Source organism: Portunus trituberculatus, chromosome 25 (assembly GCF_017591435.1).
Source record: "Portunus trituberculatus isolate SZX2019 chromosome 25, ASM1759143v1, whole genome shotgun sequence".
Lineage (NCBI taxonomy): Eukaryota > Metazoa > Arthropoda > Malacostraca > Decapoda > Portunidae > Portunus > Portunus trituberculatus.
In genome coordinates, this window is record NC_059279.1 from 14,206,835 (window position 1) to 14,220,046 (window position 13,212).

The window sequence follows — 13,212 nt, forward strand, 5'->3', positions numbered from 1 at the left end:
GATGGATAAAAATGGAGAAAGAAGCAGAACTGAATGGTGCAGCCAGACGTATGACACAATCAAAACAAACGCCACCGAGTGAAAATCTGCGATTTATTGAAACACCTTTACGACTCAGGAGATTGACTGAGTATAATATGGATAAAGACTTTTCTGGATTTAGGGATGAAAGAGGAAATATGAGGTGGTTGATCAACATAAAAAGAGAGCTAGATACTTGAAGGAAGTGATGTCGAGTTTAATAGACAAGCAGGACAGACTGACAACGGAAAACACAGAGCTGCGTTTGAGATTAGTCAAATGTGATAAGGTTAATGTAATCATTCAAGGATTAAAGGAGGAGATATAGGAGATAAAGAAACAAAATGATGTACTAAAAGATACATGTCAAGACTATGAAAACTCTGTAAGGAGCTTACAGATGAAAGTACAGGATGGGATTGAGGACAGGGTGGAAGGTGGATTGGGTGAAAACAAGCTGAAGGAATTACAAGACAAACAAGAACAAGAAGAGGAAAAAGTTAAATTTTCAGAGATAGTAAAGAGGCAAATTCAGGAGAAAAAAAAAATGCTGTAATACAAGTAATTAAGGAGAAAGAATACCTAGTGTGTGATACAGTGGATAAGAGGATATGTTTCATGATTTTTGGGATGAAGGAAAAAAAAAAAATTCATGAGAGAACATGAAGAGAAAGAATTAGCCAAAACTATTATCAAACAGGTCCAAGACAGCACACAGGAGCTGGACCAGGTGTAGGATGTGATTAGATTGGGAAGATTTAGTGAGGGGGGAGGGTAGGAGACCAGAAAGTGAGAATAAGATCCCAAGTGGTAGTGGAGGAAATTATGACAAGGAAAGGGAAGCTGGCCGATGCTAATGAACATAAAGATATTTGGATAAAAAGATATGTGAACCAGAGGAGAAGGAAAAAGAGAGTGTGCTAAGAAATGAAGCTAAGAAAAAAACGAGAAAAGGACGGAGATCGAGAAAAAGATTTTCTACTGGAGGGTTCTGGATATGAGACTAAAGAAGTGGTATCTACAGAAGAAGAAAGAGGTCATGGAGGAGGCAAGAAATTAGGAGTAACTTATACTAATATAGATGGATTGTTATCAAGCATGTTGGAGGTTAGAGATTATTTGAAAGAGAAAAACTGGATGTTATGTGCATTGTTGAAACAACACTAAGAGCGGAGATCCATGTAAATTTTAAGGAAGAGGGATACAATAGCTGGAGAAGAAACAGGAAGAGTAAAGGGCGAGGAGGAGTGCTAATAATGGTTTGTGATAATATATGTGTGAAGGATGTGCAATATGGTGAGGGCAAGGTGGAAGAAATGGGAGTAACAATCAAAACAAAGGAATTGGGAAAAAGGAAAATCATGGTTTCATGGTATGTGCCACCTAAAACAAATACATGGAAATTGAGGAACATAAAGACATGCACAGAGAGGTGATTAAATGCTTAGATAATACATTGAGAAGAGTTGGAAGAATACTTTTAGTTGGAGACTTTAACTGTAAGAAAACAACTGGAGAGAGATGGAAGTAATGGATAATGCTGGACAGTGGAGTGAAGAAGTGTTACAGTTGACTATGGTAAATACAATCCATGGACAGGTGGGTGGAGTCAACAAGGTACAGGGGGGAAGAAGAACCATCGTTACTTGACCTAGTACAGGCAACCCCCACTTAACGAAGGTTCACACAACGAAATTTCGCTACAAGGAAGGTTTCATTTTACTACCATCTGCTCGTTTAACAAACACCAAACTCGCTTTAACAAAATTTTATCCAGGTAATTTTTTTCAAGTTTGAAAGCCACGCTGTATCACGCAAGCCGACAGGCTTTTGAATACACCAGCGCCTCTCGTGGACAAAACGCGCACCACTCACTCCCCTAGCATCAGCAGCAGCTTGTCTTCCCTCACTCTATATGCCACCAAAACGCTCTGCAATGTTGCCTACTAAGTATTTCAGCGGCTTTGACCCATCGTTTTTCGCTCATATTTCCGAAATAACCATTCACACCCTGCCCTAATTTTTGACATTATAGTGCATTCACAAGTGTATTTAATTACGGCGTTTACTCTTGATATTAAGTGTATCGTAGCCGACACTCGTGAAGTAAATCGAACAAGTAAAGTTGTGACGTCATCACAAACTACCTCGTGTATCCCATCCTCCTCCCCTTCCCTCCTTCCTACCCATTTCCTCCCTCCTTCTTCTCCTCCTCCTCCTCCTCCTCCTCCTCCTCCTCTCTCTCTCTCTCTCTCTCTCAAAAAAAAAAAAAAAAAAAGTAACAATAATTGAATACCATGCACCCAGAGAGGGAATTCAATAATAAGATGCACTCTCACTTTGTTTACTCTCAATGGAAGCTCAAGTCAGGGGTGAAACTTGTTATAATTGGTTAGCTTGACGAAAATTCGCTTAACGAAGGGTTTTCAGGAACGTAGCCCCTTCGTTAAGCGAGGGTTGCCGGTATTCACAAAATAACCAAAGCTCCCTCCCAGCATACAATACCTCAGTCCAATGGGAAGAAGTGATTATGTAAAATTAGAGCTGGAAATACAGGTGGAGGATGGGGTGAGTTACAGAGATGATTACAAAAAAAGAGAGATTCGATTACACAAGAGCAGATTTTGAAAAATTAAGGACATTTTTTTGCTGATACTGAATGGTGAATTATGTACGAAAGGACAATACAAGGGAAATACAAAATTTTTTTACAGAAATATAACGAAGGAGTAAAGAAATACATACCTTTTTATAGAGTTAAGAGAAAAATACACGCTTGGTACAATGCTAGATGCACAGAAGCTAAAAAGGCCAAAGACAAAGCTTGGAAGAAACTCATAAAGCAGAAAAATGACAATAACAGACGGCAGTATAGGGATGCGAGAAATTAATATATTAGAGTAAGGAGAGAGAAGAAAGAAACTTTGAGAAAGATGTGGTGCATAAAAGTGAACACAAACCAAAGCTTTTCTACGAGTTTATGAATAGGAAAATGAAGAACAAGGAAACAATAGAAAAAATAAATAAAGGAGGGAAGACATGCCAAGCAAAGAAGGAAATGTGTGAAAAAATGAATGAAAACTTCAAAACTGTGTTCACTATTGAAGAGAATTTTACATAACCAAATAGGACATTGCATTGCCAAGGATTACTGGAAATCAAAGTGCACAAAGAGGACATTGGAAGATTATTAGATAATTTAGATGTCAGAAAAGCAATGGGACCCGATGGTGCAGGCTAGGTGCTTAAAGATTGTAGAGAGCAAATGTTGGATCCAATTTGGGAAATAATTACAAGTTCACTAAATGAAGGGAAAGTTCCACGAGAATGGAAGAGAGCCAATGTAATACCGATATTTAAAGGAGGGAAGGCAACTGAGCCATTAAATTACAGACTGGTGTCACTTACAAGTGTTATGGGGAAGTTGTGCGAAATGATTATCAAAGAAAAATGGGTTAAACATCTGGAAGAAGAACAAGTCATATTGAACAGGCAATTTGGGTTCAGGACAAGATGGTCATATGTGTGTCCAACTTATTAAGCTTCTACTTGAGAGTATTAGAAGGACTGGAATGCATAGACGGATGGGTGGACACAGTATACCTGGACATTAAAAAGGCCTTTCATAAAGACACTCACGGCAGACTGCTTTGGAAACTAGAGAGCATAGGAGGCCTGCGAGCAACTTTGTTAAAATGGACAAGGGATTATATGAAGAACAGGGAGATGAAAACTGTGATCAAAGATACATACTTAGCTTTGGGCAAAGTAATGAGTGGAGTGCTACAAGGGTCAGTGTTAGCCCCCATTATATTCCAGATGTATATGTAAACGACATTCACAATGGGGTAAACAGTTATATTAATTTATTCGCTGATGATGCAAAGCTGCTAAGAATAATCAAAACCCAAGAAGATGCAAGAAGATATAAATAAAATCCACGAGTGGAGTAAGAAGTGGAAATTGGAGTTCAATGCCAAGAAATGCCATGTAACAAAACTAGGAAAGAGCAAGAGAAGACTGGTATGGAACCATCTGATGGGAGAGGAAAAAATAATGAAGACCAAAGAGGAAAAAAGATCTGGGAGACTACAGACTCAGTAATGTTTTCATATTTTGGTTATTAGTTTACGTATCTGTTTGAGTAAAAAAATGTAGTGTATTCTAGTATGGACGCCTTTTTTTTCTTCTGGTGATTTTTTAAATTAATTATGTACGTAAACAATGGGCCACAGGGGCACCTCAGCCGTGCCTTTCTCCCCAGGTCATTCCATCCTGCACTACCCTGTTTCCGACCCCGAGAGTGAAACTGTAGCGAGCAGCTACTAGCCTAGGCAGCGAGGGCAGTGAAAAGCGTGGTGGCAGGTCAGGAACTGATTTATTTGAGTACAGCGGTTATATATATACCTTACAGCCGGATCGCAGGTAGCCAATCACGTGACCGATCAGAGCTGGACATGATGACCAATCAGGAAACGGATCGGAAGAGAGGGAGTGCTGGACACACTGGCCAATCCCGAACCAGATCACCGCAGGCCTGGCTGGGCCGCGATCCGCCAATGGCGAGCGTCCCTTGCCCACCCTGCGCTCCCGTGATCCCGGCTGTCAGTTGTGGGTGCGAGGCGCAGCCACAAAACAAAGGCAGAATCGACCACCTAAATAGATAAATTACTCTGTTAAATAAGGCAATTTTTTTTGTATATCCCTGTTCAGACCGTCCAGTGCCCACTAAGACCTCGACCAAGATCCTCCCCCCAACACCAAACACCCTCCCTCTCCATGTCAACTCGTCAAGATTTTCTTAAATTCTCAGTGTTTCCCGGGAATTTCCTGCAGTTTCCCACCTAAAATGCATGAAGTGTAATAATAGGTGGATGAAATGGAGAATGGAAGTGTTTGAGGGAATGTAGTATAGTAGTATCAGCAACAGCAAGAGCAGCATTAATATCGTTGTGTGTGTGTGTGTGTGTACCTAGTTGTATGTTACAGGATTCGAACGGGGCTCATAGTAATCTATCTCCATATCTACATTTATTTAACTTCTCCTTAAATTTGCGCACACTTTCTGCTGTTACAATCTCTTCACTTAATCTATTCCAGATGTCTACTGTCCTATGTGGAAAACTGAACTTCTTGATATTCCTATGACACTGACTTTTCATGATTTTCTTGGAATGTCCTCTTGTTTGTCTGTCTCCCTGCTCCGTCAGTGTTACCAGGTCTTGTCTATCTATCTTCTCCATATTGTTTACTAACTTATACATCGTTATTAAGTCTCCTCTTTTCCGTCTATCGTTCAAAGTTGGTAGCTCCATCTCCTTCAGTCTTTCGTCATAGGGAAGATCTTTTATTTCAGGGGCCATCTTTGTAGCAACCCTTTGTATCCTTTCTAGTTTCTTGATATCTTTCTGCCTATATGGCAACTATACCACTGCTGCATATTCTAATCTAGGTCTTATCATAGTGGTTAATATCTTTTTCATCATACTTTTATCCATGTAATTGAATGCTATCCTGATGTTTGTTAGTGTCTTGTATATTGAAGCAAATAATCTATTCATATGTCTTTCTGGATTCAGGGTGTCTTGTATAATCACTCCCAGGTCTTTCTCTTCTCTTCTTTTCATTATAATCTCTTCTCCCATTTCATATTCCCATGTAGGTCTTCTATTACTTTTACCGATTTCCATTACATGGCATTTCTTAGTATTAAATTCTAATTTCTATTTTTTTTTTTTTAATACTATGTTGGCTTTTCACGGGAATTTATGGGCTAAAGGTGATACTTTTTGTGGTACCTCCTATCTCAAAGCCCACCCGCTAGGAAACCGTTGCCCCGAGTGAGGAAGCCCAACCTACACTCGGACCGTGGACAGGATTCGAACCCGTGCGCTTGGAGACCCCTCGGACCCCAAAGCATGCATGGTTCCACTGTACCACGGCGGCCTATCTGGTCTTCTGGCTCTATCTCCTGATCTTACCAATACCTTTCTGTAATTCCATACAATCATTTTGTTTTTTTTATAACTCTCAAAAGCTTGGCATCATCTGCAAACAAATTTATGTAGCTACTCAAACCCTCGTATATCGTTGACATATATTTGGAACATGATTGGTGCCAACATCGAACCCTGTGGTACGCCACTGGTTACAGCGCTCCAACTTGATGGTGTATCTCTTATCACTGTCCTCATTTCCCCATCTGTTAAGTAATCGGTCATCCAATGTGTGTGTGTGTGTGTGTGTGTGTGTGTGTGTGTGTGTGTGTGTATTTACCTATAGTCCTGCTCCTCTAACAATGTGGATTGGGTGCGGCTTGTTGGGGAATTCCCGCTGTACAGTGGTGAAGCATGTCTCATAGCCAGTGATGCAGCAGAGTTCTAATAGTAGTAAAACTTTAGCAAATATGGTCAGCAAATATACATACGCATTTAGCCTTAGTATTACAACGTATGAGAGAGCAGTAAACTTATTATTGATAATATATTCATAAGCCTGGCAAGAAACGTGGCATACATATTTTACAGTGTTGCTAAAAAAAAAATAATATACTTATAAAGAGGTTTACCCTTGCGGTTTGGGATGGGTAAATAGTTCCATAGTTATAATTAGATTATATCGTGAAGGAAAGTACTTTAAAATAAGCTGACATAAGTAAGAAAAAAACTACATTCAAATCTTCACGGCAGCAACACCAATCACGCCCGCCATCCATACAGGTGATGGGAGGTCAGCTGCGGTGTCCTTGACCAGGAAGAAAGAGAGGGGGAGGAAGAGGGAGGGGTAAGAGAGAGGGAGGAAGAGGGAGAGAGGGGGGTTAGCCAACGAGGGATTAAAGGTATGGCAGCGCTGTCCTCCCGCTATTTCCCATGGGGGCCGCACCCAATCCACATTCTTAGACGAGCAGGACTATAGTTGTAGTTTTACAGGGCCTGGGCTTTATGCTCGTGTGGCCCTGTCTCCATATCTACACTTATCCAATTTTTCTTTAAAACTATTCACATTCGTTGCTGACACCACTTCTTCACTCAAACTGTTCCACGTCTCAACACATCTTTGCGGGAAACTATACTTTTTAACATCTCTCAGACATCTTCCCTTTCTCAGCTTTTTACTATGCGATCTTGTGCTTCGAATGTCATATTCTTCTCTCAGGATCAGTTTCTCATCACCCACTTGGTGATCAATTTATAAACTTGTATCAGATCCCCTCTCTCCCTTCTCTGTTCCAGGGTTGGTAGATCCATAGCCTTTAGTCTCTCCTCATATGTCATCCCTTCAAATTCTGGAACCATTCTTGTAGCCATTTTTTTGTAGTCTCTCCAACTTCCTTATGTGTTTCTTTTTATGAGGAGTCCACACTACTCCTGCATATTCCAATCTGGGTCTTATTATAGTACTTATCAATTTCTTCATAATTTCTTTGTCCATGTAATGAAATGCTAATCCAATATTCCTTAGCAAATTATATGTCTCTGAAAATTCTATCAGTATGGCTTACGGTTGATTGTTTTCTTCCATCGTCACTCCTAAGTCATTTTCCTTTTTTTCTTTCTCCAGTTCTACTCCATCCCCATCTTATAGATTCCCACGGGTCGTCTTTCACTCTCCCATTTCCACGACATGGCTTTTGTCCACATTGAATTCCATTTCTCACTTTTTACTCCATTCCCAGATCTTATTTAGGTCTTCCTGCAGTATTTCACAATCCTCTTTTTGCTTTATAACTGTACAGTTTCGTATCGTCCGCAAACAGATTTATGTAGCTGTTCACTCCTTCTGGCATATCGTTTATATGTATGAGGAAAAGTATTGGCGCTAATACTGACCCCTGCGGCACTCCGCTTTCTACTGCTCTCCACTTGGACTTCATATCTTTAACTATGGTCCTTATTTCTCTCCCTCTAAAATAATCTTCCATCCATCTCAATGTGCTTCATTTTAAGCCACCCTTCTCCTCTAACTTCCACAGTAATCTTGTATGTGGCACTTTATCAAACGCCTTTTTTAAATCCAAATTACAGTCAACCCATCCCTCTCTTTCTTGTACTCTATCAACTATTCTAGAGTAGAAACTCAGTAAATTAGTTACACACGACCGTGTGCATTATGTGCCCAAGGAAAAGGGCCATAATCACTCTGGTATCTCGCTAGTACAATACAAGTGAGCGCTGTACCTTGAGGTGGCCTAAGTGGCCTACACTAGGTGTAGTGAGTGGGTGACACTCCGGCGGCTGATGACTGTCACTGTCAGGCAGGTGGCGGTGTTCAGCTGGGTCCCGAACAGACCTCACCATGTATGACGCACGTAACAATCACACCTTTAAACTGTGGGTGAAAATTTATCTTACACCTTTATACTGATCTTATATATATATATATATATATATATATATATATATATATATATATATATATATATATATATATATATATATATATATATATATATATATATATATATATATATATATATATATATATATATATATATATATATATATATATATATATATATATATATATATATATATATATATATATATATATATATATATATATATATATATATATATATATATATATATATATATACAGGCGCGGATCCAGAATATCTATTTGGGGGGGGCCCGCCGCCCTCAAGATAGTGAAGACCAATGGATAGTGATTAGTGATGGCGGTTTTTTGCTTAAAATTCTCAGCTCTGAGCTCTCGAACAGTCGACGTATGTATGTGACAAATTACTCCTTCCTCCTATCTCATATGATATGTAATCAATATTTAAGGTGGCAAGCAATTACAAAAAAACAATTGAAATTGCACATTCGACCAGTGAAAAGGCAAATCTGAACAGGTAGTGTCGGTGGAGAGACGATTCCCGGCATCATCGCCATCCTCATCCACGGTCTCACGCCGCCATGCCAGTAAACACATTCCATTTATGAGTGGTATAACACATGAAGATCTGACCAAAGCTGAACTTTCAATCTGTATGCAATAACCTATTTACATGCTTCTGACATCTTCAACAACAATACACTATCAGTTAGAGGGAAGAAATACAAGAAAATGCGGAAATTCATGAGAGGAAGCTCACCTCTGGATACAGCGTGCTACATTCCTCCTCGGTCTTCTTGTCCCCCGATCAGCTGTGCAACGTCATTTTCTATTATTTATAATAAAAGAGCATTTATTATTTTTAGGGTTAACTATTTTTTTATTCATCCATCCACTAAATTTAACTTATTGCTTGCATGTGAGGAATGAGGTCACATATTTTTCCTAGGCCTTTAAATTTAGTTCTATAATAAACAATATACGTTTTCGACTTCCGTAACTTAAATACTGAAAGTAAATAAAGAAAATTCTAAGTTCTCCAGAAATGCAAACGAAAGGTACAAGTTATTGTTTTGACTATCACAGAAAGTGGACATTTTAGCAGATTTTAGCAGACATTTCGTCCGATACCCTCGGCCCCTCTCCATCGTCCCTGGGTTGCTGGGAACGGCCCCATATGAGTATATACGCGTAGATTCTTAGATGAGTGCGGGGACCTGGCCTTTGGGCACGTGCCTGCTGTGCCCTGGCCCTGAAGGAGAGTGAAAAGTTGCATCAGATACAGAAAAAAAATAGTATCCCGTCCACCTCCACATAGCGGCCCGAGCCCGAGCCATCTCCCCCCTTTCTCCTGCATCAGCGCCTGCATTATGCATATACGGCCAACGACACATTCCGCTGCTTTCCGCATTATAGTTGCAGCAGATTACAATAATTATTTTAAGCGATTTTGTTCTGTACCCACTATCAGCATATGGCATACAGTCGAGATTTTTAAAGAGGAGCGGAGATTTTTGGGGGGGCCCGGGCCCCCTGGGCCCCCCCCCTGTATCCGCGCCTGTATATATATATATATATATATATATATATATATATATATATATATATATATATATATATATATATATATATATATATATATATATATATATATATATATATATATATATATATATATATATATATATGAAGGGAAAGCTGACAAAGGCAACATTTGGAATGAAATAAAAAAAAAAAGTGCCACTTAGTTGTTAGTCCCATTATGTCAGGGGTGGGCAAACATTAAAAAATATTACCATTTCATAGGACCGCAGACAGTACTATATAACTAAAAAATCATTAATATTTAAAATCCATAATTAAAGACTTCTAAAGAAGTCACTTTCACACGCATGTGCATATTTGCCGGAAGAAAATGAAATGCTCACAATACTATTTGGCGTTGTTTATCAACTTGCTCTTTCAAATTTTACGAACATTTTTGTCGGGCCGCATGAATTCCTTTGGCGGGCCGCCCACGGGCCGTAGTTTGTCCACACCAGTCTTATAGGATCTCCTCGGCCATATTCAGAAACTCTTTCCTCTCTCATTGAGACACTACGCCATTTTTTTTTTTTTTTTTCAAGACAACAGAGCAGGGCCGTTTCTAGCTATAGGCGGACTAGGCGATTGCCTATAGGGCTCCAAGCCACCAGGGACCCCCCAGGGTAACTTGGAAAATTTAAATTTCCCAAGGCACCCAGGGGGGGCCCGATGAAAAGTTGAAATCTAGGGCCCCCCAAACAGCATCTTGCCTAGAGCCCCCACAAAGCTAGAAACGGCCCTGCCACAGAGACAACTTGCAGAGTTTTCAAGGCAGTTTTTCCTTTTAATAAACTAGAAATCTTGTCAATCCATCACCAGGAGAACCATAATAACACTCTTAAAAACACGAGTATCTTCAACTGGAGCCTTTAAAAAAAGTGATGGTGAGAGCAATGCGATTTAGAATCGGGCCTACGTACAATATAATTATGGATTATGGAATGGACTCGGTTAATGTTCCCAGCCTTCCCTAAGTCGCATGACTCGCTTCGCGTTAGGTTAGGTTAGGTTAGGTTACCCGCTAGTGTTTTCTAGATCTTTAGACTTTAACCTGCGATGGTATAGGCGTCAGCTGCAGTTTGAATTGGTTTGTTTGATATGGCCTTGTAACCTTGTTACTACAGCAAAGGTAAAAATTTGAGTTTCTTTTTTTGATTGACTTGCGTAGTTACTAATATTATATCAGGTGTTAGTGAAAACGCTCGTAATATTAATAGTTCATACTTGATATGTCAACCCTACTCTGGCTAAAAGCATGGGAAGGAAGGTTGTTTCATTAAGTAGAGAGCCATTTGTACTTTCATAGCTGATAACATTTTCGGTGTAAGGGTCACGGTGGTGGGTACGGCAGCGGACGCATGGTGAGTCAGCTTCACTTTATCACGTTATGCCGACTCCACTCATTATATTTCCCTATACTGATTTGTTGAAAACTTGAAAGCAAAGCACCACGTACCGTGCTACGTGACTGTCCCGCACGATGGTCCCACGGCTTCCATCAGCTGTCCTTCCATTTCCTGCTAAGAGTTGACTCTTGGGTTTGTGAGAGAGTACATGACACACTACTCTATTCTGTTAAATGTCCGCATATGCAAAACATGATGGGGACTACTAGCGATTGCTGCCTTCCTCCTCTCCCCTTCCCTCATCAACAATCCCGCTGCACACACGGTTTCCACAGGTCTCCACACAAAAACAGTGCATACATGCACTGAATATGCTTTACACAGTAGGCAGGTAGAATTAAGAAATAGAAGCAGCAGATAAGAACGAATACACACATGCACACACTCAGACGTTCAGTAACAAACTGCTGGCTGGGCAGCTATTAGAGGGAGGAAGAGAGAGAACGCGAACTCGGTTCGAACACAAGTGATCGATTCAGTGAGCTGGTCCATTGCTTCAAACCACTTTACAGGTATTCCCTGACAAATAAGTAACTTGTGAGAATTAAGCTTCTGGATTAGTATTCCGACGTATATTTGACTATCTACTAATCTATCGATATAGGGATGCATATACTGGCCACGGTCCGAGGGCAGAAAGGGCATCCATTCGGGGTAACGCTTCCCAAATAATAAAACCAAGTCTTCCATGAGGAGGCACCGTCCTAGCACTAATAATAAATATGTTACGTAAGGGGTGTTTTAGTTACCTCCCCCTCCCCGGTGATAGGAACCTGTAAGTAGAGAATCGGGGTGGAGAGGAACATTTCTTTCCCTTGCAACCAGGATTATTTGTTTGTCTTATGCCAGTTTCTTTGATTGTTTGTATTTAGGAATGTATTATCAGTGAATAAAATTCGGGCTGTGTATTTTTGTTATGACTTGTGTATAATTTATGTTCAAAAGGGCGGGAAAGCGCAGTTGGCACAGTACAATGTGGGAGAAGTTGTGGGTGTTTAGTCCCTCTAATTGAATACCAAAATTATCGCTACATTACACAGACGAAGTTGGAGAAAGTTAACTCTAATCCTCACTGCCTCTGGGTTAGCTTAAAGGTTTTAGATACCACTCAGGATTAAGTTTGGTTACTGAACCACGCAGGGAGGATTACCAATGAAGCCTGATCTTGTCAAGTTAGAAAGACTTCAGTGCCTACGGGAAGCTTATACTGCTGGAGTTTTGTACACCAGTCCGCGTTGTCTACTAGTTTAAGGCCTCGCCAGAGACGAGGCTGCATGCTGCCTGCCCCACCCACCGTGAGGATATAGTAAGGCGAGGGGGCACGGCACACCACTATAGTACCGTCAACGGGAGCATTTCCTCACTCGCAGGAGGACCCGGGATACATCCTGTGTGGCTCAGGCCGGTGTAGTGTTGCGCGTGCCCTCCCCGGCCTCCCCTACCTTACCACATGTATGGGAGACTGCAGTGCAGGGAAGAAAAGGCGGTGACGTAACAATATATATATATATATATATATATATATATATATATATATATATATATATATATATATATATATATATATATATATATATATTGTAGTATAAGAAACCTATTCTCAATAACAATAACACAAATACATTATAAGTGAAATTACCATAACAATAATAATAAGAATGATATATAGGCTACTCTTATTTTTCTGTAATGCCCCATCATGACATCTTCCATAACAATGTGATGAGATGCCTATGACTATGTAATTAGTGATGGTTTGACAGGGTGAGCCTGGATGAGGCAGGACAGGGCAGAAGGGCATTCCACCAATCTTCCAGTGCAATGCACCACCACTACCACCCAACCCTGCCTGACTGATAAGACT